General features: G+C 40.4%; 1 protein-coding gene across 1 annotated transcript in view; it reads right to left on the minus strand.

Annotated features, from left to right (window-relative positions):
• Ift57 (intraflagellar transport 57) overlaps positions 1-13,141 on the minus strand; it is a 55,179-nt gene that overhangs the window by 15,514 nt on the left and 26,524 nt on the right. The window lies entirely within an intron of this gene.

Consider the following 13,141-nt stretch of genomic DNA (forward strand, 5'->3'; position numbering starts at 1 on the left):
TTTAACCTAGATCCTGAATCAAGAGGGACTTCATACGGCAGCAACTGGGTTAACAAGGGTTAACAGGGGTTAACAGCAGGTCAATATAATTTCCTATGAATACCAGGAATTCTTGAAACATATTGTTATTTAAGAATCTTGCATCTATCCCTCAGAGGTCTGAATACAGTTTAGGGAGTTCTGGGAGACACAAACTCCTTCAGTAGCCTGGAGAGTGTAGCCCATGTTATGTCTTCTCGAGCCTCTTCTGCCCAGACCCATGCTGACACGTTGGCACCCTTGGCTCTAGAAAGCAGCTAGAGAGCTAGATTTAGTGAGGTACTGGGAAGCAAGGATAACTCTCCCAAGTCAACCGCAGTTTTTGCAAAAGCATGTCTGCAGCCCTTGATAAGCAGCAGGTGTCCTCCTCCTAAACCACTAGTGTGGTCCAGACCAAGGGGCCAACAAACACCACCATCCTGTTTCTGCTGTCAGGAACACTGTACCTGCCAAAGAACACCAGAATGGGCTTATCCTCCACTCAGCGTGCATACAATAACATAGGTGGCCCACGTTTGGTATTGAACCTCCTATACCGTGCTCACCTGAACCTGCCTGTACCACCCTTCCTCTGGAAAGCCTTCAGAAAGTGATGGAGATCCTGGCTTCACTGCTTGCTTATCATCCTGAGACCACTGGTGACCTACCCCATCCAAGGCAGGAACATCTTAGCTGGACAGGCAATACCACAGACTCCTACAGGGGAAGCCACTTAGATACATACAGGCATTTGCCAATACAGATGACACCTGAAGGATATATTCAGTGAGTGTACTACCATGCCCACGTTAGTCATAAGTCAACATACCATATACAACTGAAATCATAGGACATACTGCTAAGAGAAAAAAGTCTTTTGCTACAACAGCCCTCTAATGCGTTGACAGGATCAATAGATCTGATTGACCCTGTCACAATCACAATCACCCTGCACAAATAACATAATACAACATGATAAAGAAGGACAAATCATGCCTCCAATGGAACATAATCACTTTCTAGCAATGGACCCTAACCCTTGTGCCTTGCCACAGGTCTAAGCAGTGAAAACATCCAGATGATTTGTTGGAAAAAAAAAAAAAAACCAGATTCCATTTGATGACTTTAAAGCAGGTTTAATGAAATATAAGAAAATTGGAAAGTTCAATAAAATAATGAAAAGAACATTAATTTGAACAGGAATTTTATCAAATATAAACAGATCACAACAAAATATAAATTATAATAGACCGGGGAGATGATTCAGCAGGAAAGTGCTTGCTATCAAGCATGAGGATCTAAGCTAGGAGCCTCTGCCAATGCTGAGCCTGAAACTCCAGTGTTAGATCCTAGGCACCCTGGCCAGCCAGCCGAGGGAAATTGTGAGATCCAGGTTCAGGGTATGTCTTGGTCTCAAAGTAGGCATAGTTAAGTATGTTTGCATGTATGTATTTATGTACACACACACACACACACCTCACCATGATCAAATGAAATCTATCAAACTAGCACAATGGCTCAGTGGGTAAAGGTTCTTGCTGTGGAAGCAAGCCTGATAACCCATGGTTGATTTGTGCAATTCATGTAATGGCGGATGGAGAAAACCAGCTCCATGATGTTGACCTTTCACTTCCCAATGCACACTGTGGCATGCATGTTCCATGTACTGTGGACAGACACATGCAGCAGCAGTGGTTGCCTAACAATACCAGTGCACAATTGAGTCAGGCAGCATCCTGGCATGGAGGCAGAGGGCAAAGAAGCCTCTAGAACATCTAGAACTCCTAGAACAGTAGGTAGTGATAGTTGATGGCTTCTAGGGGAAGAAGAGTCAATTTTCTTTAGAGGTGTCCCCCAAATCATGTGCATATAATCCAGTATTAGTTGGATTCAGTGAGTTCTTAAAAAGAGAGAGAGAGCATGAAGTTGAGCGGGGCATGTGGGGGGAATTCATAAATTGCCAATGCAGAAAGTCAATGCCCATAATTTCCAGACTGTTCTGTAGCATTAACAATGCTTAGCATCTGCAGCGATATTGATGAGGGGACATTATGTTAACTGGAATAAGCTATTGCATTAGTCAGTTTCTCATCAATTTGACAAAAGATTTAAAGAAAAATCAACTTAAGAGAAAGTTTTCTAAGTGCCAGGGTGGGGGAATACCCAAGGGGGCCCCACCCACTTAGAAAAGAAGGTGATGGGGGATGGATTGTTCGAAGGGTAACTGGGGGAGGGGATGAGCAGGACATAAAGTGATTATTAAAAAACAAAATTTGAGAGAGAGAGAGAGAGAGAGAGAGAGAGAGAGAGAGAGAGAGAGAGAGAGAGAAAGAAAGAAAGAGAGAAACTTTCATTTGATTCCTGGTTTTAATTCATGGTTGGATGTTTTCACTGATTTCAAAGCCTTGGCAAGGCACAGGTGTCCACTCACAATCTTTGAACACACACTTTGTGGGCAAAGTGGCAACTGTTGTATGTAAGTGGAATGCATATTGTAGTCAATTTGCTTTGGGCGGTGTGGGAATAATCACCACTAGAAAAGACATGTTTCTTTGAGAAATTCCTCTTTTGTAGATATTCGTTTTGTTTTAGAGAGACATTCAACCTTGTAGACAACTTCATACCTGCCTATAACTGAATTCAAACGAGAGATCCAGAGGGTCTAAAGGTGATAACTTCTTAAACAACAACACTCTAACTATGCACTGAGGTTAGCACTGACTACCATGAGCACCTAAGAGCTCTCCTGTGTTAACTAAGACCTGTCACTATGGCTACTCCACTACACACTGCTCTTACACGACTACACAGACCTTGGTGAAGGCCTCACAGGCTTCAGGAAGACAAGCCCAGAGAAAAGAGCTCACAAGGCAAGTACTGACAGGTCAAGTTAGAAATGAGTACTTCATGTGATACCGAGTAACTGCAGTGGAGAACTGATGAATTCACTTGACACTTGTCCCAGCATGTTTGCCTGCTGTGATAAACGTCATAAGCAATAGCACCTTAGGGAAGGACAGAGTTCATTTCGTCCTGTGATTCTAGGTCACAGTTCATCACAGACTGAAGTCAGGGCAGGGACCCATGCAATAGCTGAAGCAGAAAGCATGGAGGAAGGCTTGAGTTCAGACAGCTTTCTTCCACAGTCTATAACCACCTTCCCCAGAGTCCCACTGCCCATTGGGGCCTGGGCTCTCCCACATCAACCAGCAATCAAGACAATTCTTTATAGACATGGCCATAGACCAATCTAATGTGGGCAATCATTCAGACCCTCTCTTCCCAGGTGACTTTTGTTTTTGTATCAAGGTTCCAACAGCAGTTGCACCTAAGTTTAAGAATCCAATGATCAAAACTTAGATCTTAGACTGATGTTCAGCATCTTTCCAGCAAGCAAACAAAAAACGCTTATCTTTTACATTTTTAAAGAACCAAGAAACATACACCATTTCTTTGGTACAAAGGAACAGGCAAAAGTAATGGAACAAAAGCCATGGGAATAAAGTTTTGTTCAAGTACTAAGAAACTTCAAATAAAACACAGGAATAGTGAGAATGGCTCTAACATTGGATTGGAAAAAAATGAGTCAAGCCAATAAAAACTACATTTTGCACGAAGGTCCATGTGACAAATGGTTTCTGCTCCAATTCATATTTTATATTAAGCAATTCAAGGGAAACATTAAATCATACTTTACAATAATGAAATATTTAGGCAGTCTAGACATTTTAATTATAATCAATATATATTAATTCACCACTTTCAATCACAGGTGTCTGAGGTCTGCGGGCAGTGAGGCACTGGTTTCTTGACTTTGCAGTATTAACAAAGCATGCAGTTTCCACTGGTTAGTTCCTTGTAATCAGCCACCACAGCTGATGCTCTTTAGTTACAGCTAATGGTAATCACTAAGTCAAAAAATTCCTTCATCTATTTTAATTTGTGATCTATGGGTACTTTACTAGTTCTAGCTTAAGCATTTATCATGCTCAGGGTAAACAGAGAGGAAGGCACCATCAGCCATGCTTAAACAATAGCTAGAGCCTTCAGCAGGATGATGGCAAAGATATCTTGACTTTGATTAGGGAGACTGACTTTGTCTCCACGTGTTTCTGAATTACTCAGTATAGTTTTAAGCACAACAACCTTTCCCACCATCTGGTATCTAGTCACGATCCATATGCAACAAAGCAGATACAAACCCAAAGCAAACAGCTGACCTTGCAAAGACAACTTCCGGCCCACAAAATAACATCTTGTTTGAAATAATACAACGGTCTCAAAGAATAGCTGCTTTGTGCAATCTCTTTTGAAGAATACCAGCTATAAAAGTCCATCAACGAGTATTTTCCCTCATTCTGAGATAATGTGGCAGTTGAGTAATCATGCAGGCTGTTCTAAAAATGTATGTGTGTCTAGTTAATTCAGGCAGTTTATTTTGATAGCATTCACCTCTTTTTGATTATAGCAGGTGTTTCAAGGATAAATTTACTGAAAATTGTATTTTGTTTAAACAACAGTACATGTACATTTATGGCCCTGTTATATTAAAAAGCATTTATTGTCTGGCAGCAATAGATACAATTACAAACATTTGTGACAGTAATTGGAGCTATTACTCCTGCATGGAGCCTCATGGAGATCAACTTATTGCCACCTGTATTTACATTTGTTGCTATAATTGTAAAAGCTGACTTTTAGAATTGGGTGTCTTATTTTTCTTAAAATTACATGAATATTTTTAATAGAAGGTCTACCAGAACATCTCTAAGAATTATAAACGTAGTTTCTCCATTATGCAAATAATAGGCAGACTTCCATTTTAATAATGATCATGTACATAAAATTCATTCCTGCATTCCAGCACACAGAATATATTATGTCTCTTGGCTTGTGAATGCAAGAATACTATCAATATTTCCTACCCCAAAACTAGAGAATGTCTTAAGAAATGTTCTGATTCCCAAACTATAACAATACATAAATATTTAGAAATGCTAACTTTTGCTAACACCTTCTCATGCCGTACCCAAATGCAATGACAGGGACAGGGCAAAGCAAGCTAGTCTCTCCACCGCTTCGGAATGGGAGACCTGCTCTCCATTGCTCCCAGGTACAAATTTGTCTGCAATAATAAAAAGAGAAAATCTACCTCTGTAACTTTCTGCAGGACTTGGCTTCCAATTTGAAGAGACTGAGATCCAATATAGTAATTCTGTGGTCCCTCCAGGTTCATTTAAATGGAATTCTACCTGCTGATTAATGAAGGCTCCTCTTTTCCCTGTTAGGTTTTAGCTCTCATGGTGACCGAGAAGCCCAAAGGCTCAAAACTATTGCCATGATTTTATCCTAAGCACCATGACTCTTCCCAAAAGGTCTCCCTCTGTAAGTCACCCCAGGCAACACCTGAGTGCTTTATTTACTTTAACACAAAATTCAATTGTTTGGAGGTGAAGTTTAAAGTTTCAGGTTCTTTTTTTACAATGGCAGTCTGAGTGAGATACTATAGAACAGGAAAGGATATAGAAAGCAGTTCAGTGACTCAAAGGTTTGAGATAATTAGAAATATATGTTGTAATATTTCCAAAGCCTTTAGAATAATCACTTTATCTAAATTCCTTGTAATGAATCTGAAGATTTACGTAATTACTAGAGACACTTTGGCAAAATGAAGGAGGTACCTACTCAACTATCTCTTTGAAAAACAAAGCAGGAAACATTTAATTATAATTTGGAAAAAATCTATTTAAGAAATTAATCAAAATTTTAATTACTATATCCATAGGGCATTGAAGCATATTAGAACATTTGTTCATTCTATTAAATACCTAATATTAAATCATTGTCATGTACAATCTTTTAGAAATAAGCACTGCATTACTGGTGAAATTTAGTTGAAAACTGATTTCACACTTTCTGTTTTTCCTTATTTTTGAGGAACAAAAATAGTAGTATTTACTTGGTTTCTATTATTATAAAACAAACAAAACAACGTTAATTTAAAATAAAAAGGAATTCCCCTAATAGAGACTAATAGGATTGAGGATTTTAAGAAGTCATTTACCTTAGGTCAACAAATATACAAACGGAGGACAATACCGAGACACACACAAAACCTACCCCCTAGCTCCCGCACAATGCCGCCCTCACTTTCCCCATCTGCTCCACACCTGCTGAACTTGGACACCTAGCTCTTCCACCTGGAAAGCAGGTGGGTGTTGATGCTAGGTGCAAGCTCTGCTAAAGCCACGATACCATTCATTCCTATTTTAAAACAAGGTTTGGGAATACATATAATGCAATGCAATGATTGTGTATACACACACACATACACACACACACATGTATGTATATGTGTATGTATATATTTTTTTTCTGAGACAGGGTTTCTTTGCTGTAGTAGCTCTGGCTTTCCTGGAACTCTCTTTGTAGGCTGGCCTTAAACTCACATAGATCTTCTAGCCTCTACCTCCCTTTAATCCCAAGTGCTGGATTAAAGGTCTGCACCATCATGCCTGGCTGCAATGCTACATTTTTGAGCCGCACTACAGTATCAGTCGTATGGACACCGCGTGCAGAACGATGGTCAGCATGGCGTGGCTCTCTGATGCCATCCTGTGCTTTACGTGCGCTCATTTGCTTAGTCTTCTATAACTCCTTAAGGGCGGCATGGTAACAAATGCCATTTCCAGATGAGCAAACTCAGGCACAGGGTGGCTGGGCTCCTCACCACTATAATGTGATGCTGAGTGACCGAGGTTTCTAAAGTCTGCTTTTAATCATATGTTACAGTCTTTATCTGAATAGCCAAATGCCTGCCTTGGCATTCAGATACTATGTTCATCACTTTTTCTGTTTACATTTCTTCATTTGAGGTAAAAAGGACTTGCTTTCTGAGTGGTGGGAAAGGGTTAAGCGAAATAACACATGTTCACTTCCAGGATCAGGTCCTGGCACACAGTAAACAGTAAAACCCAGTTATTACAATGATGCGTTGTAATGTGTGCAGCGACTAGGGATGATTGGAAAGATTTAGCAAAGAATAACAACACGAACCTTGTTAAACGCATGCAAGAATATAATGTGGATGCTTTTATATATTCCTAAAATGACAGAAGCATCACTGCATGCACCCCGCAAATCTTCCTGAATACTGATTTGGCACCCACAGTAGAAGAATACAATAGCAGTACTACTGCTGCTAGTAGTAGTAGTAGTAGTAGTAGTAGTAGTAGTAGTAACAATATACTGACTACATATTCTGTCTTATTTTTTTACTTTGTAAAACATTTCTGAGACAAACCACCATGACCAGGACAACTTAATCTGGGCTCACCGTTCCAAAGGGTGTCCATGACTATTACAGCAAGGAGGCTGGAAGAAGGCACACAGCCATCGTCCCAGAGTAGCAGCTGATAGCTTTTATCTGATCCACAAGCATAAGGCAGAGAGAAAGAGAGCTAACTGGGAATAGAGTGGGATTTTTTTGTTTGTTTTTTGTTTCTTGTGACAGGGTTTTTCTGTGTAGCCCTGGCTGTCCTGGAACTCTGTAAACCAGGCTGCCCTCAGACTCAGAATCCACTCTGCTTTCCAAGTGCTGAGATTAAAGACATGCTCTACCACTGCCCAGCATGTGGGCTTTTGAAACCTCAAAAGCTACCCCTAGTAACACATCTCCTCCAACAAGACCACACCTCCTAATCCTTCCGAAAGAATTCCACCAACTGGGGCCCAGGCATTCTACTAAACAAGCCTATCGGGGCTGTTCTCATCCAAACCACTTCCACTCTCTGGTCCCCATATGCTTGGGGCCCCACTATAATGCAAAAATAATTTAATCCAACTTCAAAAAGTCCTCCATTGTCCTTCACAGTCTCAATAAAGTTTAAAAGTCCAAAGTTCAAAGTCCCTCCCAAGATTCAACGTAACATCTTAATTGAAACCCCTGTAAAATCAAACAACAAATTATATACTTCTAACATTGATGGCACAGAATATATATTAAAAGGCAGGAAATGGGGCATAGTGAGAACATACTGGACAAAGCAAGACAGAAGACCAGCAGGGCAAACCCAAAATCCTCTAACTCCATTTCCAATGTCAAAAGGCATAAATGCCTCTGGCATTTGAACTTTGTTGACTATAACACAGTTCTCTCTTTTCTGTCTGTCTGTCTGTCTGTCTGTCCCCACTCCATGTCTACATCTCTCTTTGACAGATCCATGGCTTGGGGTCTTTTACACAGTCCAGGGTTCACTTGGACAGCTTTACACATGGCCTTTGCTGGTCTCCCCTGCCACAGCCTGGTCTCTGCAATTTTCTTTAACCTTGGAGAATGATTGTACAACACCTTTACTCCTCATCATGACTCCACTGGATCACTGTTGCCAAGTTTGGCTGCTCTGCTGGGGATGGAACCAGCCTCTCCTTCAATCACATTGGCATAAGCTTTGATTCCTTGTTGCTCTATTACAAACAGTAACTCCGTAGACCTTTTCCTTACACAAGTTACAAGTTTAGCCAGGCCGGGTCTCACTCCATGGGTGCCAGTCTATTTCATCTCTCCCTGTGTCTTTCAGCACAAGCCATGGCTCCAACATTAAATATCTTATAGTTCTTGTTCTTCTCAAAAATGTACATTTTTTATTTCTTTTTGCCTGCTTACTCCTTTTTATTGTATATCTGAATGAGAGTGATTACTAGTAACCATATGACAGAGTCAATATAAGGCTGTCTTAAAATTCCCTCTGCCAGTGAAATTAGTACAAAACTTGTCAGTTTAGCTTTAGGCAAATTCTTAAGACAAGGGCGAAAGTAGCCACATTCTTAAGCAAACTATAAAAGAACGCTCCCGGGGCCACGTACTACTATTATTCCCCTCTAATAACTCTTGGGCTGGACCTCTGTAGTCCATATCACTCTCTGCATTGTCTTCCACGTTCCTACTTGGAAAGAATCAATGTTTTCCACATTTCTCTAAACAGTAGCATGGTCAGGCTTGTCACAACAATAGCCCACTCCCTGGTAACAACTTCTTACTTCCTTTTTTATTGCTCCATCAAAGTACCATGACCAACTTATATAAAAACCAGTCTAGGACTGGAATTGCTCCTAATGAGCTGAGCCTCCACATCAATCATTAATTAAGAAACTGCCCTACAGATCTGCCAGGCCAATTTTATGAAATAATTTTCCAATTAAGATTCTCTCTTTCAAGACATGTCCAGGTGGTATCAGGTGGACCAAAATCAACTAGGAAATAAATAAGCTTTGGATCTAATTCACAGAACACTCTGGCTTGTTCTTCTTTGAAACATTACTTGCATATTTTTCTCATAATTAAAAACAAAATTGAATTTAAACTACTGTTGTATATTCATTATACACAATGATGGTTTTCATAAAGACACTTTTATCAGAGTACATCACGTTCTCTTCTGACCATCTCAACTCCTCTTTCACACCCTCATTTGTCTTGCCCTAATTTCCTTGTTTCCCTCAGATAACATCTCTTCCACTCTCGTGTGTGTGTGTGTGTGTGTGTGTGTGTGTGTGTGTGTGTTTATAGTTAGGGTTTCTCTTGCTGTGATAAAATGCCACATCATTTTATCATGCCAAACTTGGGGAGCTAAGGGATTCTTTCATCATCAAAGGAAGGCAGGACATAATCAGGGCAGAGAACTGGAGGTAGGAGCTGCTGCAGAGGCATGGAGGGTGTTGCTTGCTGGCTTGTCCCTCATGGCGTGCTGCTCAACCTGCTTTCTTATAGAACCCAGGCCCACTAGCTCAGGGGTGGCCCCACTCAATCACTAATGAAGAAAATGCCCCCTAGACTTGCCTGTAGCCTGATAGTATGGAAGCAATTTGTCAGCTGAGGTTCTCTCCTCTCCGATGACTCTGGCTTGTATCAAGTTGATATACAACCAGCCAGCACAATATGATTTTATGTATCTATGTCACACCATGCAATATTTGTCTGAGTTATTTTCTATTTTCCATAATTTGATGATCTCCAGTAGGCATCTATTTTCCTGCCAATGCCACATTTTACTTATGATTGACTAAAACTCTATTATGCATGTAACCAAGTACACGTACTCATTTGCTGAGGCACACCTAGGCTGCTTCCCTAACCTGTATAAGTGAAAAGCTCCACACTGCACACGAATGTACACGTGTCTCTATGGTATGTTGACTCAGCAGTTTCCAGGATTATGCCCAGAAGCTGCATAGCTGGGCCATACACTACTACTCATCATGTTGTTGTTGTTGTTGTTTGAGGAACCTTCACGCTGAGTTCCATAGCGCTGCATCTGTTTATATTTCTATCAGCAGTGAGGAAGGGTCCCTACCAGGCCCCAGCTTTGCTAGCTTTTGTTACTGTTTCTTGATGATAGCCATTCTCACTGCCATGAGATAGAATTTTAATGTAGTCTTAATTTGCATTTCTCTGATAGCTGAATATTGATTTTTTTCATGCTCACTGGTCATTTGTACTTCATCTCTGGGGAACAGTCTGTTCTTTTCATTAGTCTGTTTGTTGATAGGGTGTTTTCTTTGGTAGGTTTTTGAGCTCTTTAAGGATGCTAGATAATAATTCTGTGTTAGACGCATAGCTTGCAGAGATTTTTCTCAATTCTATAGGTTATTTCTTCAATTGCTTATTTCCTTTGTAGTCTGAACTTTTTAATTTTATTCAGTTAGCATCTAATGAGACCTTTGTCTTCAGTTGAGAAGCACATTATTTGTATTTTTTGGGCACATATTTTGTTTCCTAATTCTATTTTGTTTATGCTAATATTAAAATTAGTTTCTATTCTTTGGAAAGAGGAAACAGTATCAAGTAGTGCCGTATACTAGATAAGAGTGACATTAGCAAAAAGAACTTGATTGCACCACTAGGAAAGGCTTCCAAGGGGAAACTGGAATGTAATGAAATCTGGTGGACACAAATGGAACATGTAAAGAACATATTCCCAAACTAAAGGATTCCCTTGGTTTTTTTAAATTACCTGCAAGAAACCATAGAAGTAATAAACTTAGGTTGAAAGGAAAAGTGAAAAAAAAAAAGAAGCAAACTACCCATAGCAGACAAATATGAAACTTATTTACTAATAAAAGTCATTTAAAATAAATTTACAGTGAATTTAAATAATGAGACCCTTTATTATGTGTCTCCCAGAATCTCTATGGTACTCAAATATTAATACATGATAACCAGTAAAACATACTGACTCTCCAATATTTAATTTTTTCTTCCTCAAATGTGAACTGAAGTAAGAAGGGGCTCTAAATGCCCAAAGTAGCCTATGCTGAGTGACAGATCACTCTGTTGGCCAAATAAAGGCTGTGATTTGGTAGAGCCAAGAATCAAGGCAGACGAGGATGTGCCCTGAACCCGCAGCGCGCTCGATGACATAGGATCTGAGAAGAAAATTCACATGCAGCTAGCTACTCAAAATACCCAAGAAAGGGAAGAGAGAACCTGTAGAGACCATATCCAGTGGTTAAGTATGGCCCCCAGTTGAGGGATAAGGATGACCCACCCACCCACCCACCCGCCCACCCACCCACCTACCTACCTGCTTCAAAAATATTAACCCAGAACTGTTCCTGTCTACAGGAAATACAGGGACAAACAGTAGAGACTGAAGGAAAGGCTATTCAGAGACTGCCCTATCTAGAGACCTATGCCATTTGCAGCCAGCAAACCCAGACACTATTGTAGATGCCAAGAAGTGTTTACTGACAGGAGCCTGATATAGCTGTCCTCTGAGAGACCCTGCCAGAGCCTAACAAATACAGAGGTGGATGCTCGCAGCCAACCATTGGACTGAGCACAGGGTCCCCAATGGAGGAATTAGGGAAAGGACTGTAGGAGCTGAAAGGGTTTGCAACCCCACAGGAAGAACAACAACTTCAACTAACCAGAGCTCCCCCCATACTCCGAACTCCCAGGGACTGAACCACCAACCAAAGAGTACACATGGAGGCACCTATGGTCTAGGTCCCTGAATATGCAGCAGAGGATGGCCATGTTGGGCATCAGTGGGAGAGGCCCTGGGTCCTGTGAAGGTTGGATGCCCCAGAGGAGGATGCTAGGGTGGTGAGGCAGGAGTGGGTGGGTAGGCGAACACCTCATTGAAGCAGGGGGGGGAGGGATTGGGGGAGTTTTTGGAGGGGAAACTGGGAAAGGGGCTAGCATTTGAAATGTAAATTAAAAAAATAACCAATAAAAAATAAAGTTGGGGAATTTTATGTACAAAAAAATAATATCCATGTCCTAAGAATCACTGAGAAATCAAAACATCTGCTCTTGGGGATGTTACTCACATACTTGATTGTATAAATAATTTGGCACAGGAGATCCTCAGGGGACTAAGCTGGCAGCATGTGGTAGGAGTGAGTGTCCAATTTTAAATTAGTTAATTATTTATTTCCCCAGTTAGAACAATTTTGATTGTCCTGATTTTTTCACAGCCCAGGATTCTGAATTTGGTCTACTCTAGAATCTAACCTGCAGTTCGTTCAGCAAAGCAGCCTGTGTTAGCGCCCATGTTTACACTTTCCTTCTTGGTTAACTGTAGTGTGTGGGAATAGCTAAGATACACACACAAAATGCATTAGATTCTTAGGGATATGTCTACTTCTAAGAATTTATTTAGCATTAAAGTAAACAATTTAAATTTGCTTTCTTCTAGGATTAAACCATTTCAAACTACACAACAATTTTAACATGTTATTATATGTAGAATCACAACAATAGTGATTTTTTATTTTTTAAAGAGAATCTGTTCTGGCAAAAATCAAAGAACTGGAAATGTCATTTTCTTTTGCAAAAGAAAAAAATGAAGAGGCCTACAGTCCTTAATATTTGCCTATTGTCCTGATTCCTGTCCCTTAGCCACCTGAGCGCTGGGGACTCAGGGAGACGGCCCTGGCTTTAACCTCCAGTCATGTGTGGTACAAAACAGCAAGTTCTAAAACATCTTTTAATTCCAATCATCTGGTACCATCAGAGAATTCCAGTTCATCTCAAGAGAATATGATTTTCAATCAACGATATGAAAGTTATTGAGAAAAATCCCTCAACCCAAGTGAAACCACATATGTATGCTCCAAA

This window comes from Apodemus sylvaticus, chromosome 15 (assembly GCF_947179515.1).
Source record: "Apodemus sylvaticus chromosome 15, mApoSyl1.1, whole genome shotgun sequence".
Classification (NCBI taxonomy): Eukaryota; Metazoa; Chordata; class Mammalia; order Rodentia; family Muridae; genus Apodemus; species Apodemus sylvaticus.